Here is a 16,979-nt window from a genome sequence, read left to right as displayed (position 1 = left end):
TTTTCTCTTCATTTTTTGTGTATCTATTACAGGTTTTTTATTTGTGGTTACTGGTAGGTTCATATATAATGTGTTATGCATATGGCAGTCTATATTAAGTGAATAGTCCCTTAAATTTGAACCCATTATGAAAACCCTAAATTTTTACTCTCCCATGACTTTTATGTATTTGTCATCTTTGTATCTTTTTATTTTTATAAATTCCTTAACTGATTTTTATGGATGTAATTGATTTTACTCCTTTTGTGCTTTAGCCTTTATACTATATACTAGGTGTATAAATAATATACCTGTTTATTATGTGTGAATTTATCTTTCAAATGTTTCCTTTTCATAATTTTCTTACTCTTAATTATGGTTTTATCTTTCCACTGAAAGAATTCCCTTTAATGATTTCTTGTAAGGCTGGTTTAATGGTGACAAACTGCTTCTTCAACTTTTGTTTGGTGAATTCTTTATTTCTTCCTATACTCTGAATGACAGCCTTGGTGGGTAGAATATTCTTGGTTGCAGTATTTTTGGTTTTGTTTTTGACTTCTAGTACTATGAATATATTATGCCACTGCCTTCCTACAGAGTGTCTTCTGTGAAATCAACTCATAGCATTATGGGGCTGTGAAACTGTTTTATTTTCTTTTGCTTTTAAAATTCTCTATCACAGGGGCGCCTGAGTGGCTCAGTCGGTTAAGCATCCGACTTCGGCTTAGGTCATGATCTCCCGGTCCGTGAGTTCGAGCCCCGCGTCAGGCTCTGTGCTGACAGCTCAGCGCCTGGAGCCTGTTTCAGATTCTGTGTCTCCCTCTCTCTCTGACCCTCCCCCATTCATGCTGTCTCTCCCTGTCTCAAAAATAAATAAATGTTAAAAAAAAAATTAAAAAAATAAAATAAAATTCTCTATCATTACATTTTGTCATTTTAATTAAAATAATATTACATAATTATTCTGTATTTTGCTGTGAAAATCCTTGGGCTGATTTTGTTGGGGATTCCCTTTGCTTTCTGGATCTGGATGTCTGTATCATTGCCCAGATTAGAAGTTTTCAGTGATTATTTCTTCAAACAAATTTTACGCCCTCTTCTCACTGTCTTCTCCTTCTGGAATCCAAATAATGCAAACATTATTATGTGCGATGATGTTGCTGACTTCCCTTTAACCTATTCTCACTTTTTATTATTCTTTTTTCTTTTTGCTATTCAGCCTGCTTATTTTCCGTTATTCTGTCTTCCAGCTCACTGATATGTTCTTCTGCCTCCTATAATTTGCTATTTATTCCCTCTAGTATCTTTTTTTTATACAGTTCCGTTATTGAGGTATTCATCTCTGATTTTTTCTGCATTTGCATCTCTTTGCTGAAGATCTCACTGAGATCCTCAACTCTTTTATCAAGTCCAGTGAGTCTCTTTATGACCATTACTTTGAATTCTTTACCAGCCATATTGTTTTTTTTTTGTTGTTTTTTTTTCTGTTTCATTTAGCAGTTGTGCTGTGCTTTTATCCTTTTCTTTTACTGGGGACATTTTCCTCTATCTCCTCTTTTTGTCTGAGTCTGTGTTTATGTATTAGCAAAGTCACCTACATCTCCTGATCTTCAAAGTATTGGTTTATGAAGAAGTCCTGTGATGCTCTATTGCATAATGTCCCCTGTTCACCAGAACCACACCCTTCAGCTATGTCTGCTATGTGTGTTGTGTGCACCCCATTGTTGTTGATGAGCCACAATTGTGTTTTGTCCTGTAGCCTGGAATGGCCCACTTTGTTGCTGGTGCACCGAGCAGGGTTTGGTCCCTGTGCTGTTAAGGGGCCAGTCTGGGGCTGCTGCAGTATGACAGTAGGTAGTGTTAGCGGTCACAGCAGATGCCAGCCCCAGGCCAGTCTGCCCAAGCTGCAGTCATACCAAGCTATTGGTGCTCTCCCAGCCTTGTCTCCTGAGAGGTTTTTATTGGTAGGCGGAGCCAGCAGTCAGACCAGACCTTGCACCCTTTTTTTTCTGCTAGAGCTTCAGTCACCCCACCCTTCAGGGCTCTCTTTCCGTGCTTTCCCCTAAGAGTGGGTGGGACCAGCAGTCAGACCAAATGCCTACCCCCACTCTACCTGTTGGGGCTTCAGTTGCACTGGTATATGTTGTTATCTTTCCCTCTCTCCAGGGCAGTTGTCACTAGAGTGATGGCAGTCCCTGCTGGGCTGCTTGCAGGGGGAGATGGGCCTAAGCCACTTTGGAGTGACTTCTGCCAAGTGGACTAGGTTGGATGGAGTAGATCTGAAGGAGAATGCAGGGGTGGTGTGCACAGTGTCAGCAAGTTAGGTGGAGGGTGTTTGCGCCGTTCCTGCAGGTGTCCAGCTGTCTGGGATAGGGGGTGGGGGAGAGGTGCCTGCCTGCTCTTTTGTTCTTAGACAGGTTTTCTCAACATCTGTAATCCCACCATGTGTTCTGAGATTAGTAAATAAGCCTCCTTCACGTATACCCCAAGTGCTTTTCTCAAACTGCTGCTTCGATGCTGTATCTTCCAGGGGTTTGGTTGTCATGATGTCTTTAACAGTGTGAACTCAGTTTCTTATTGCCCTCTGACTCTTCCAGGCTAAGCCCACTGATTTTTAAAGTATCTGGGGTTAAGCCCCACTAATTGTCAAAACTCATAAAGTGAAGCCCTGATGATTTTCAAACTAAATACTCTGGGGACTCATCTTCCCAGAGCAGGTTCTCTGTGCCGGGGATGCCTGGTGTGGGCTCTGCTCCTTTCCCTTTCCATGCTTGTGGTGCCCCTCCCATTTGAGGTCTCACTGGGAGTTTGGTTCCTGACTGTCTCTGCCCCTCCTACTATTTTCTCTGTGGTCTCCTGTCTGTGATTAACTGTGGGAAGTCTGTTCTGCCGGTCTTCAGATCATCTTCTGGGTTAGTTTCACTGAGGTAGTGTTCTCCAGGTGTTTGTGAGATGAGGTGAGCTTAGGCTCATCCTACTCCGCCATCTTCCCAGAAGTCCTTATATACAGTCTTGAAGTTTTTCAGTTTAGCGCTGAATATTGGGTTCTGGCTTATCAGCCAGATCATATTTCACTAAAAGGTTACATCTTCTGATTTCGGTATCTAGGACATCAAGTGAAATCTGCAAATCCCTGTTCAGAATGTAATAAAAGTGAAGATGATCTTTTCCCAAATGGATCATCATGATGATCATAGTATTTGGAGAATGAAAGATAGAAATAAAAGCAATTAGCTGATGTGTATGTGTGTTGTATAATTGAACATTAGGTATGTCATTTTTCAAAAAAGACTCTCATTTCTGAAAATTTTTTTCTCCCTCAAGATTGAAAGAGGAATAGCTCATTTCCCTTCAGGATATAATCTGTATTTGGTATTTTAAAATAATAATACCTTTTCAAAAAAAGTTGTGTGTGGAATTTTTTGTTTTGTTTTGTTTTGTTTTGTTTTTAGTTTCTCAGAGAAAAGTCTGTGCTCTGGAATTAGATTAACCAATACTATTTTTGGTCACATCCTTATATTTGTCTGTGGTACATCTGTGTTTTTATAAAATACATATTTGGGGCGCCTGGGTGGCTCAGTCGGTTAAGCGTCCAACTTTAGCTCAGGTCATGATCTCGCAGTCCGTGAGTTCGAGCCCCGTGTCGGGCTCTGGGCTGACGGCTCAGAGCCTGGAGCCTGCTTCCAATTCTGTGTCTCCCTCTCTCTCTGCCCCTCCCCCATTCATGCTCTGTCTCTCTCTGTCTCAAAAATAAATAAACGTTAAAAAATAAAAAAATAAAAAAAATATATTTAAAAGGGAAAATACATTTACTTAAGAACCTAAACTGTCTTTGCCAAGTTGAACACTTGCTGTGTTCTCATTAAATGTTTTCCTAATTTCTTTTAGGGGTCTTCGATATTTCGTATACTTGTCCCTAGAATACACAGACTTGTCCAACTTGTCTGTCCAGACAAGTCCAGATTGTTATATTTTTCACAGTTGTGGTCATTGTGGTACGTATTTGCCTCCCTGTCTTCTTCAAAACTGCTGCCTAGATCTTGGCTATAGTGTAAGATTTATTGTCTTTGGGCTGCCTCTGCTTCTGAGCTGCTGACGCCCATTAATCAGTTTGACTTACTGACCCTGGTGCTATCTGGAACTGTGTGCTTATATTAGATAGGTTGTGGCTGGAGTCCATCCATTATATTTCCAGGCTCTAACTTCTCTGTACGATCCCAGCTTAATCATGCTGGCAAATATCACTCACATATTATAGAACCCCCTTGTATCCCTTATAGGGATACAACCCCTTCACTTAGCTCTGAGGGGTTCTATAAGGGAAAGTTCCACATGGGCTTGGATTATACACCTGATAATTCAGAGCTAAATCTTTAAAAGCTTCAGATGTCATTTACAATCTGTAGGCACTGCAGAACTGTATATTTTAAATAGAGACATATCCTCTGATGGTCTTCTTAAATCATGGAAAGCTAAAACAATGAAACCCAAGTTCAGTGTATCTTTGCCTTAGATAAAAAAAAAAAACAACAAAACAGTCAGATTTGCATGGTTGCAATTCACCTCATTCACCTATGGTGCATTGATTCTGACATCTAATTAAATTGATCAGCCACAATGATCACTAAGGCAATTGTTTGCCAAGCATCACTGGCAAAACAAATTTAGCTTATACTTGTGATGTACTCCATTGTTTCTATCCAGAAGTGGAAACAAATAAGGAACAGGAAATTGAACATAATTTGAATTAGGAAACTGAACACAATTCTGTATCATAATTTGTACATGTATAATAACCATTGTGCATTTTCTTGTTTCTTACTTTGTGAGTCTCCATAATATTAATTTCAGGAGGCTTGCCATTTTCACAGTTAATTCAATTTTGCCAATGTTTTCTTTCAAAAAAATGTGATATTCAATTTAATTGTCTTTAAGAAAAGACTAGAATGGTCTTTCAACTTCTAACATATGTTTTTGTTAAAATCAGTCTTTATTAAAGCAAATATCATTTAAACATTCTTTTGCAAACATTTAATTCAAATAGTTTAAATAATGTATATTTAGTTTGAATATTTCATAACAATACATCAATACTTTCACTCAGATTCTGATAACATATGTAAAAAATATTCTTCAAAACAATAATGAAACTCCAGAAAAAGCTGTCAGTAGAACTAAGGATGACTTTTTGGCTTCAAGTTTAATATAGAAACTAGATCCAATGGTGAAATCCAAATAATTAGCAGAAATTAAAATAAAATGGAGGGTCTTAATTTTTCTCAAGACTTTTTTTAAAAGTCATTAGTAAAACAGTAAGTTTATTCATGGGCATTTGTATTCTGTCCTTGTGTGAGTTAAGAAAATATGTGTGGGGGCATGTGATATATATATTTTTTCTAACGTCAGGGTAGTCAAGATATGCTTTTTTATTCAGAAACATATACAATAATTGTCACAAAAAATAGTCACTCTCATTCATCAAAATTGTCTTCATGTGGCAGGAGAATGTTTATGCATCTCTTCTATAGTCTTTCTTCCTTTTTTCCTTCAATAGGAAGGGGTCTTTGTTAGAAAGAGTGAAGGGGCCAGCCAAAGCTTCGTGGTATAGCATGCATAATTCCCAAGACAAATCTTATGGGTGAAAAAGTGTCTATTTCTTCTATAGCTGTATGTAATTTTTATTTTGAGAATCTCATTTCATTAGGTAGCAGACACATTCATTCATTAAGAGTTTTCTCTGACACTTTGGGTACCCTCTTTCTCCAGGGTGAAACCTAGATTCTTGGAAGCATTCTCTATGTCAAGTCTATGATGTGAAGGAACCTCTTGTCCTTTGTCATGATCATCCCTGCACATTGTTGTCTGCAGAGCTATGCATCTTCTCATTTGGATTCCCTGACTACCACTGAACCCTCTCTTCTCTGCCTGTATAGCTCCTTCAGCTGTTTCTTCGTCCCTTGTTGGTAAACAGAAGTATTTGGCTATTTAGCCAGTCCTCTAGAAGCCTTAGGCCACCACATACAGATCCCCATGAACTTTGGGTGAGAGAGCTTTAACACAGAATACGGACATCTTACTTTGTAATTTCTGGGGTATCAGACGGGCTGCTCTTTCTCTGGACTCAACTGATGATTAGAGGACCCCTCTGATCTCATATTTACCAAATTTAACTGGGATTTCTATTATATTACTAGGAAGTATGTCCTTTCATGGTAAGCAGAGGAGTAGAAACAATTAAGGGGAAGATGGAGGCGGTGGGAAAGAGCTGGGTCAGAGAATAGCAGGGAGCAGTGGCAGTGTCCCATAGACATGACTCCCCATGCTCATTCATGGGGGACTAGTCTCTATGGGCAAACAGTCTTCTTGAGGGGAAAAGTAGGGTCATGTTTTATAGCATCTTCAGGACTCAAAGGTTTGTGTGTGTGTGTGTGATTTGTCTTAATTTCTTTTCCTTTGAAAATTTATACCCTTCCCAAACCAGCCAGTATAACTAAAGAAACTGAGTATACATGTGTGTATACAGACACATATACATATACATATATAAATATGTAAATATGCTGAACTCTTCTTTCCAAATTAGGTATTTTTAAAGTAGCTGATTCTAAAAAATAGGTCAAAATTCATAAAATTCTATATATTATGTATTGTTTCTATAGACTTATTACCCTTGACATCTTCAAGCTTCCTGTCTACCCTTATTCTAGTTTCAAACTCATACACATATACACATAGGTTCTAGTCACCCTGATTACTTCATGTTATCTCCTATATCAAGGACTTCTGTCTAGAAAATTCTTCCCTTCTACTCATAGTCAGTGCTTCACTTGGGCCATTTCTATTCATCTTTGGATCTTCATTATGGGTGATATGCTCAGGAAGTTTCCTTATCCTTAAGTTTAAGCTAAGAAACCCTTACATGTGTGTGCCCATAGTATCCAATAGCAGTTTGTACTTTATTGTCATAACATGTATAGCATTGCCTGTAACTGTCCAGGTTCTCAAAAAGTCTAAGCTCTAAGGGAAGGTTTTATGTTTATTTTGTTCACTGTTCTAATCTTGTGCTCAGCACAGGGCTTGACAGATGGTATAATTTTTGAAAAATAAATATTGAGTATAGGTGAGTCAATGCAAAAATCAGAATCAAAGAGTCTAAGCAAGTCCTAAGGAAAGTTATATTAGAATAGGTGATCTGATGACATCAAGAAACTGGCCTCAGAGAATGGAAGTGTCCAGGTCTTAGAAATGAAGGACAACTTCTATTTTGTTGTTTACTGAATAGAATATAGTCAACTAAAGGTTGTATTGGTGGCTTAAAATACTTATTAAATCTAGGCCATATAGAAGATGACTTTACAGACAAGTAGTGATTTGACTGGCACCAGTTCAGTTTATCACATGTAAGTAGTTTGGCATAACATAAAAATTATGTAAAGAGGATGAAAGCATTTAATAATTTGGTAATTATAAAAGAGACAGTGAAAACAGTGTAAAAATAGTTTTACTACAGTAAACACAATAAACATTTCAGTAACAACCAAGTGAACCAAGAGAAACCTTGTCTAAAAGATGAGAAAGGACATTGAATGTCCACAATGAATGAAACTTCAAGTAAAATAAAAGAATGAAACGAATGCTTAATTAGCCCTTCATATAATTTCATCCCCATCCAAGTTGTGCAAATAATCATTTATTATCCTGTTGTCGCAGATAAGGAGGAAAGGTGCCAAGAATTTATTGCAACTAGAAATGGTATAACAAAAACCATGATGACTTATTGCATTCTTATCAAGTACCAGTCCTCACGTTAAGGGGTTTACAGTCATTATCTAGTATTAGCCTACTAATAATTCAATAATCTAGAACAAGGTTTTAATAAGGCTATTAACTGCCTACAAATACAGCATAAACTTTTATTATAATGTTAACTTTCCTGTCTAAAGTTTTTAATTCTTTGAAACAGTTGTTTTGGTTTTTAAAAAGCATAATATAAACAAAAGAGCCTATGTACAATTAAAGTAATAAGTGTGAAAAATGTGGTATCATTTGAAAAATATCAGTTTTTCTTTTCCTTCTCAAGTATATTACTTCCTTCCCAATTGCCCCAAGGGATCAGTCAGACTCAAGAGAGATCATGATTTATTACAGAAGGCATGCCAAATTAAAAAGTTAGATATAATTTAACATCTCACATGCAAAATAAGATTTTGGAGCAAAATGAGACTTACAAGCTGGACTCTGGGAAGGAATTTTCTACACTTCTTTAGTTCTCCTTTGGCTAAGTGTAATTCTGAATGATTGCAGTCATGGAGATAATAGAGTTATTTCTCAGTATAGAAAAGCATTTTCCACTCTGAGGGTCAAGTCTTAGGTTTGTTGTCTTTACATAGAAGGAATGTATGATCAAGAAGAGTGGGGAAAAGCAAACTCCTTTCTAATCTTGGAGGATGGAGAAGAGAAGAGAAACAGGAAATGAGATGGAAGGAGGAAAGACGTCAGGCAAGGAGGTGTCTCCATGTCTCTTCCTGAGACTCCAGCCCACGTAAAGGTGAGCAAGAGGAGGGTCGGGTAAGCTGAGGGAATGCAAAGGGCAGAGGAGCATCAGTAGGTTTAAGACTTTTGAGGATTTGCTCTTTAGGGTTTCAGCATCATGTGAGATGGGCCACATAGTTAAAAAGAGGATCTGTTGACCCTACAGGGAATGCCTACATTACCTTTGAAGCCTACATCATGGATATGTGTAGAAACTGGTTTAAATGATTTATGTGGAAGTATCCATTTAATCTTCAAAAAAAATTATGAACTTGGGGAACACATTTTTTTAATGTTTTTGTTTGTTTTTGAGAAAGAGACCGAGTGTAAGAGGGGGAGGGGCAGAGAGAGAGGGAGATACAGAATCAGAAGGAGGCTCTAGGCTCCCAGCTGTCAGCACAGAGTCTGACGCGGGGCTTGAACCTACAAATTGGAGATCATGACCTGAGCTGAAGTCGGATGCTCAACAGACTGAGCCACCCAGGTGCCCCAGGAAGACATTTTTTATAAAGAGGAAACTTGCCTTAGGTCACACCACTAAGAGGAGAAACAGGAATTACAACCTATGCCATTTGGAGCTAGAATTTGTACATTTAATCACTGTGCTGCATGAATGGAAACTAAGTTGTCACCCCAGAATGTTAACAAAGAGACTCTTTTTCTATTTATTTTTATTTTTATTCCAGTATACAATATACTGATGCAACAATTCTGTGTATTCCTCACTGCTCATCATGATGAGTGTACCCTTAATCACCTTTACCTATTTCACCTATCTCCCCTCTGGTAACCATCCATTTGTTCTCTATAGTTCAGAGTCTTTTGTTTGGTTTGAAAGGATATATGCACCCCTGTTTATTTCAGCATTATTTACAAGAGCCAAATTATGCAAGCAGCCCAAGTGCCCATCAATATATGAATGGATAAAGAAGATGTGGATACACACACGCATGCACACACACATACACACAGTTACAGTGGAATATTATTCAGCCACAAAAAAATAAATTCTTGCCATTTGCAACAAAATAGATGAATCTAGGGAGTATAATGCTAAGAAAGATGAGTTAGAGAAAGACAAAATACCATATGATTTCACTCATGGAATTTAATAAATAAAACACAAGGACTGTCGAAATTATTAGATCTAATCTCAGTTTCAACCAATTTAGACATTTAGTTTTTTTAGTGCTCCCTCATGAATAGGACCTTATTGGGAGTGTAAAATGAATTATAAAACAATAATAGAAAAATGAAATTCCTGTATAAACATGTTTCCTTCACATATACACAGGTGTATATACATACACACACACATATACACATATATATTCATACACACACATTCACATATGCCTTCAACTTCTTTTTCCCTAGAACTCTTAGAATTATCTATTTTTCTATTTCTTGAGCAGCTGTTAGCATGGGCTCCTGAGTCACCAAGCACGACTCTATTCAATACAAATTAAACCTCAGAATAAGTATTGAGTCTACCTGCCTTGTGTAATGGTGTCCTGGAAGAGTTCAGTGATGCAATTCATCCCCTAAATATTTATTAAGCATCCTTCATGGGAAGGCACATTTCAGACTTTGGGATATATAATCAACATACATTGCAATGTAAGGAAAACACACAATAAACACAATATAAATTATAGAGAATTTTAGAGGGTATGAGTGTGATTGGAAGAATATAGTAAAAGGTAAGGAGGATAGGAATTACACATTTGGGATTTCAATTTCAAATAGAGTGCTCATTTAAAATAATATTTTAGAGTATTGCAAATTAGATAATCTGGGACAGTAACATATATCTGGAATTAAAATAGATAGCTGTAAAATCCAAAATGTATGGGGAATATTTTCTAACTTTTAAGTTATAGCAAAGTCACTAAAATATCTTATTTTCATGAAGGATTGGGCAAGAGGATTATTTTAAATTGAAATATAGTTAACATGCAGTATTATATTTTTTGCCTCATTGTATATATTTTATTTCCATTAGTAGTTGTGTAATTTAATATATTACATGCTAACTTAGCCATTTTCTTTGAGGCAGAGAAAGAAGCTGATAAACATTCCAGTCCTCACATGACAATGAATAACCTTTTATCAAGGCTGCATCACTTCAAGGGCTCTCACTCTTTAATCAGGGCCAGTAGACTTAAGGAATACATATATGAAGGAGAGTTCCTTTCTTACATTCACTTATGCATTATATATCTTAACATAAGGATAATGGGACCACCATGGATATTTGAGGACCATAACAACCTTGGGTCTCCACAGAGTCCATGATCACTTGAACATACAGTATTATATTAGTTTCAAGTGTATAATAATTATAATTCTACAATTCTATACATTACTCGGTGCTCATCACAATAAGTATACTCTTAATCCCCTTTATCTATTTTAACCATCCCCCTACCTGCCTATCCTCTGTCAGCCACTAGTTTGTCCTCTGTATTTAAGAGTCTGTTTTTTTGTTTGCTTTTTATTTGTCCATTTGCTTTATTTCCTAAATTCCACATATGAATGAAATCATATAGTATTTGTGTTTCTCTAACTTATTTCACTTAGCATTATACCCTATAAATCCTTCTATGTTGTTGCAAATAACAAGATCTCATTCTTTTTCGTGTGTGATTAAGATTGCATTTTATATATGTTTATACCACAGCTTCTTTATCCATGTATGGTGGACACTTGGGTTGCTTCCATATTGGCTGTTGTAAATAATGCTGCATTAAACATTGGGGTGCATATATCTTTTTGGATTACTATTCTTGTTTTTAGAGGCAGATACTCAGTAGTGGAATTACTGGATCATATAGTAATTCTATTTTTAATTCTGAGGGACCTTCAAACTGTTTTCTACAGAGGCTGCACCAATTTGCATTCCCACTGACAGTGCACAAGGGTTTGTTTTTCTCCACATCCTCATCAACACTTGTTATATCCTGTGTTTTTATTTTAGCCATTCTGAGATATATGAGGTGATATCTCGTTGTTGTTTTAATTTCCATGATGATGAATGACAGCATCTTTTCATGTTTCTCTTGGCCATCTGTACGTCTTTGTAAAATGTCACTCAGGTCCTCTGAATTTTTATTTAGATTATATTTTTGGTGTTGAATTGTAGGAGTTCTTTATATATTTTGAAAAATAGCCCCTTATCAGATACACAATTTGCAAATATCTTCTCCCATTCAGTAGGTTGACTTTTTTGTTGATGGCTTCCTCTGCTTGCCTAAGCTTTTTATTTCAGTGTAGTCCCACTAGTTTAATTTTGCTTTTGTCTCCCTTGCCTGAAGAGACATATCTAGAAAAATACTTGTATGGCTTGTGTCAAGTAAATCACTGCCTATGTTTTTTCCAGGAATTTAATGGTTTTAAGTCTCATACTTAGATCTTTAATCTGTGCTGAGTTTATTTTAGTGTATGGTATAAGAGAGTGATCCTATTTGATTGTTTTACAGGTGCTTTCCAGTTTTCCCAGCATCATTTGTTGAAGAGCCTGTATTTTTCCTATTGTATATTTTTACCTCCTTTGTCTTACATCAATTGACTGTATAATTTGGGTTTATTTCTGAGATGTCTAACCCTTTGATCAGTGTGTCTGTTTTTGTGCGAGGACCATATTGTTTTGATTACTATAGTTTTGTAATTGATCTTGCAATCTGGGATTGTGATACCTCCAGCTTTGTTCTTTCTCAAGATTTCTTTGGCTCTTTGGGGCTTTTGTGGTTACTTACAAGTTGTAGGATTATTCTAGTTTTGTGAAAGATGTTTTTGGTACTTTGATAAGGATGGCACTAAATCTGTGAATTGCTTTTGGTAGTATGGACGTTTAAATAATATTGGTTCTTCCAGTCCATGAGCATGGGATATCTTTCCACTTGATTGCATCTTCAGTTTCTTTCACCAGTGTTTTATAGATTTTAGCATACTGGTCTTTCACCTCCTTGCCTAAGTTTATTCCTAGTTCTTTTTTTCTTTTTGGTGCAATTATAAGTGGAATTTTTAAATTTCTCTTTCCAGAACTTTTTCATTAGTGTGTAGAAATACAACTGATTTCTGTGTATTTATTTTGTAACCTGTGACCTAACTTAATTCATTTATCAGCTCTTTGATAGCTTTTTGACAGAGTATGTAGGGTTTTCTACACACAGTGTCATGTCATCTGCAAACAGTGAAAAAGTAATTTGGTTGCCTTTTATTTCTCTTTCTTGTCCGATTGCTGTGACTAAGACTTTCAGTACTCTGTTGAATAAGAGTGGAGACAGTGGACATCTTGTCCTTCCTGATCTTAGGGGAAAAGTTCTCAAAAAGTTTGTCACCATTGAGTACAATGTTAGCCTTGAGTTCTTCATATATAGTCTTCATTATGTTGAGGTATGTTTCCTTTAAAACTACTTTGTTGAGAGTTTTTATCATGAATGGATGTCATATTTTGGCAAATGATTTCTCTCTGCCTAGTGATATGATCATCTAGTTTTTATCCCTTCTCTTATTAATGTGATATATACACTGATTGATTTGCAAATATCAAACCATCCTTGCATCTCTGGAATAAATCCTACTTGATTGTGATGAATGATTTTTTAAATGTATTGCTGGATTTGTTTCACTAATATTTTGTTGAGGATTTTTGCATCTGTGTTCACTAGAGATATTTTTCTATAGTTTTCTTTTTTTGTAATGTCTTTATCTTGTTTTGGCATGAGAGTAATGCTAGTCTCATAGAATGAGCTTGAAATTTTCCATCCTCTTCTAATTTTGAGGATGGTTTGAGAATAGGTATTAACTCTTCTTGAAATGTTTGGAAGAAATCACCTGTGAAGCCATCTGGTCCTGATCTTTTGTGTGTTGGGAGTTTTTACATTACTGATTCAATTTTATTGCTAGTAATTGGTCTGTTCATATATTTTTTTCTGATTCAGTTTTGGGAGATATTTCTAGGAATTATTTCTTCTAAGTTGTCCAATTTCTTGGCTTATAATTTTTCATGATATTCTTTTATAATCCTGTGGTATATTTTATTTCTGTGATGTAATTTCTTCTCTTCATTTCTGATTTTATTTATTTGGGTATTCTTTCTTATTTTTTTTGTTGAGTGTGGCTAAAGTCTTCTCAGTTTTGTTGATCTTTTCAAAGAACTAACTCCTGGTTTCGTTGATCGATTCTACTCTTTTCTTTTTCTTTCTTTTTTATTCTCCGTCTCTTTATTTCTTCTCTGGTCTTTATTATAATTTTTTTCCTTCTTCTGGCTTCAGGGTTTGTTTCTTTTTTATTTTTTTCTAGACCCTTCAGGTTTAAATTTAGGTTATCTGAGATTTTTCTTGCATCTTAGAAAAAGCTTTTGCTGCATCTCAAAGGTTTTGGGCCATTGTTTTCACTTTGATTTGGCTCAGTGTGTTTTTAGATTTCCTCTTTGATTTCTTGGCTGGCCCATTCATTGGTTAGTAACATGTTACTTAGTCTCCACATATTTGTGTTCTTTACAAATTTTTTCCTGTGATTAATTTCTAGTTTCATACTGTTGTGGTCTGAAAATATGCATGATATTATTTCAGTGTTTTTGAGTATATTGAGACTGTTTTGTGACCTAACATGTGGTCGATTCTAGAGAATGTTTCATGTGCACTTGAAAAGTATGTATTCCATTGTCTTGTTGAATGTTCCTTTTATCATTATGTGGTGTCCTTCATTGCTCTTGTAGTGTTTGTTTTGCAGTCTGTTTCGTTCAATGCAAGTATTGCTACCCCAGCTTACTTTTTGCCTTCATTTATATGGTAAATGTTTTTGCCCCCTTCACTTTTAATCTGCATATGTCTTTAGGTCTGAAGTGAGTCTCTTGTAGCCAGCATATAGATAGGTCTTGTATTTTTTTTTTTTTCTATTTAGTCACCTTATATTTTCTCATGGAGCATTTAATCCATTTACATTCAAAGTAATTATTGATAGGAATTTGTTTTATGGTTGTTTTTCTGTTTCCTGTTCGTTCCTTTCTTCTCTTGGCTCTCTTCCCTTGTGGTTTGACTTTCTTTAGTGATAATGATTGGATATTATTCTCTTTATTTTTTGTGTATCTATTAATAGCTTTTTGATTTGTGGTTACCATTAGGCTCATATATAACATCTTAGGCATATAGCAATCTATATTAGGTTGAGAGTGGCTTAAGTTTTAATCCATTCTAAAAGCACTGAATGTTTACTCTTTCCACCCCACATTTTATGTATATGATGTCATGTCTGATGTCTTTTTATTTTGTGAATCCCTTGACTTTTTTTTTTTTTTTTAGATATAATTGATTTTACTGCTTTTGTGTGTTAATATTCATACTGGTTTTATAAGTGATTAATCTACTTCTTTCATTATGTTTATATTCACCTGTAAATTTTTTTCCATTCCTAATTTTTCCTTTTCCTAACTTTCTGCTTGATTATGACCTTTATTTGCACTGAAGAAATTTCCTTAACATTTCTTGTAAGGCTGGTGTAGTGATGATGAACTCCTTTAACTTCTGTTTGTCAGGGAAATTCTTTTTTATCTCTTTCTATTCTAATGGTAGCCTTGCTGGGTAGAGCATTCTTTGTTGCAAGTTTCTTTTTTTCCTTTCAGAACTTTGAAAATATCATGCAACTCTCTTCTGGCCTGCGAAGTTTCTGCTGAAAAATCAAGTGATTGACTCATACGGTTTCCCATGTACATAATTGTTCTCTTTTATAGCTTTTAAGATTCTCTTTTCATCACTATGTTTTGCCATGTTAATTATTATAAGTCTTGATGTGGACCTGCTTTAATTAATTTTGTTGGGGGATCTTTGTACCTCCTGGATAGACATCTATTTCTTTCTTTAGGGAAGTTTTCAACTGTTTTTCCTTCAAATAACTTTTTGCCTCCTATTCTTTTCTCCTTTTGGGACTCCTTATGATGTGAATGTTACTATGCATGATGATGTAATTGAGTTCCCTTAATCTATTGTCATTTTTAATTTTATTTTTTTCTTTTTGTTCAGCTTGATTGCTTTCCATACTCTACCAGCTTGCTGACCCATTCTTCTGTGCCCTCTAATCTGCTGTTGATTCCCTTTATTATATTTTTAATTTCAGTTATGGAGTTCTTCAATCTGAGTAGGTTGTTTTTTATATTTCTCATCTCTTTGTTGAAGATCTCACTGAAATCCTCCACTGTTTTCTCAAGTCTGGTGAGTATCTTTATCAGGCATATTGCTTATCTCTGTTTTAGAGCTCTTTTGCTTTATTTTGCCCTGTTTCATTTTGGGATATTCCTCTGTCTCCCCATTTTGTATTAACTCTCGGTATGTGCTTCTGTGTGGTAGGAAAATCAGTTAAATCTCCTGATTTTGAAAGTATGGTTTCATGAAGTGTTCCTGTGGTTCCTTAATAACACAGTATCTCCTCTTCACCAGAATCAGACACTTCAAGCATACGTCCTATGTTGGTTGTCTGTGTCCGAGTTGTGGCTGAGCCTCATTTGCCTTCAGTCCAGTTGGCTCCCATTGGCCCACTTTGCCTGTTGTTGGTGCACCAGGAGGGTTTTGTCTCTGTGCTGAAATGGGATCTGCCTGGGGCTGTCATGGGCTAGTAGTTTGGTAATATCAGCAATCAGACCAGATACCTGCCCCTTCCCCTATTTTATCTGCAGTAGGACCAATATGCAGGGTGTTCTCCCATGCCTTGTTTCTGGAGAGACTTCCTTGGTGAGTGGGGCTGGCAGTCAGACGAGATGCCTTTTGCCATTCCATTTGCTGAGGCTACAGTTGAACTGATCGGCAGGGTACTTTCTCTGCACTGCCAGCTGTAAGGTTTGGCTGCTGGAACTGCAGGTGCATTAGTGTGTGGTCACCTTCTCCTCTTACCAGGGCAGGAGTTATTTTGGAGTGGTGAAAGCTGGGGCTGCTTGCAGGGTGTATTGGGGCAGGAGCTGCTTTGGAGGAATGCCTGCCAAGCAGGGTAGGTTGGATGAGGCAAGTACACAGGAGCATGCCATAGCAGGCTATGTGGTTGCAGCAAGATAGGTGGAGAATGTTCACATAGGTTTCTGCAAGTGTCTAGCTATCTAGACTAGCGTATGGGGAGAGAAATGACACCTGCCATCTCTTTTGATCTTGGAGAAGTCTTCTAAACATCAGTTCATGTTCTGAGATTAATAAATCTTAGGCAAAAGGATGTTTAAGTCTTCAAAAATACATCTTAGCTCAGTAGAAATGAGAAAGTGATGCATACAGATATTGATAAAGAGTGCTAAAGAAACCAGAACCTGAGCCAGTGCTTCGGCAAGGCTCCAGTATGTTCACACCTCCCTGTATCCATATGTGTTGGTAGTGCCTTCTCCTACAGAGTCTGTGGTTGGTAACTGATTACTTTAATAAATATGATATGAGCAAATAAGATGAATGCAGAAACTGTAGAAGTGCTTGTGCATTAATGCTACTTTA

General features: G+C 36.4%; 1 long non-coding RNA gene across 2 annotated transcripts in view; it reads left to right on the top strand.

Annotated features, from left to right (window-relative positions):
- The window catches only part of LOC132691573 (uncharacterized), a 140,240-nt gene that overhangs the window by 86,767 nt on the left and 36,494 nt on the right, over window positions 1–16,979 (top strand). The window contains exons 1-2 of one of the 2 annotated variants that reach the window (XR_009615868.2): window positions 3,872–3,974; window positions 8,370–8,527. This is a non-coding gene — a long non-coding RNA (uncharacterized LOC132691573). Of the gene's footprint in view, window positions 1–3,871; window positions 3,975–8,369; window positions 8,528–16,979 lie in introns of those variants that run through there. The other variant, XR_009615867.2, reaches the window with a different exon arrangement.

Source organism: Panthera onca, chromosome B1, assembly GCF_046562875.1.
Source record: "Panthera onca isolate mPanOnc1 chromosome B1, mPanOnc1 haplotype 2, whole genome shotgun sequence".
In the NCBI taxonomy this organism is placed as follows: Eukaryota; Metazoa; Chordata; class Mammalia; order Carnivora; family Felidae; genus Panthera; species Panthera onca.
The sequence above is the reverse complement of the archived record's forward strand: the minus strand, read 5'-3'. Positions and strand labels throughout refer to the sequence as shown.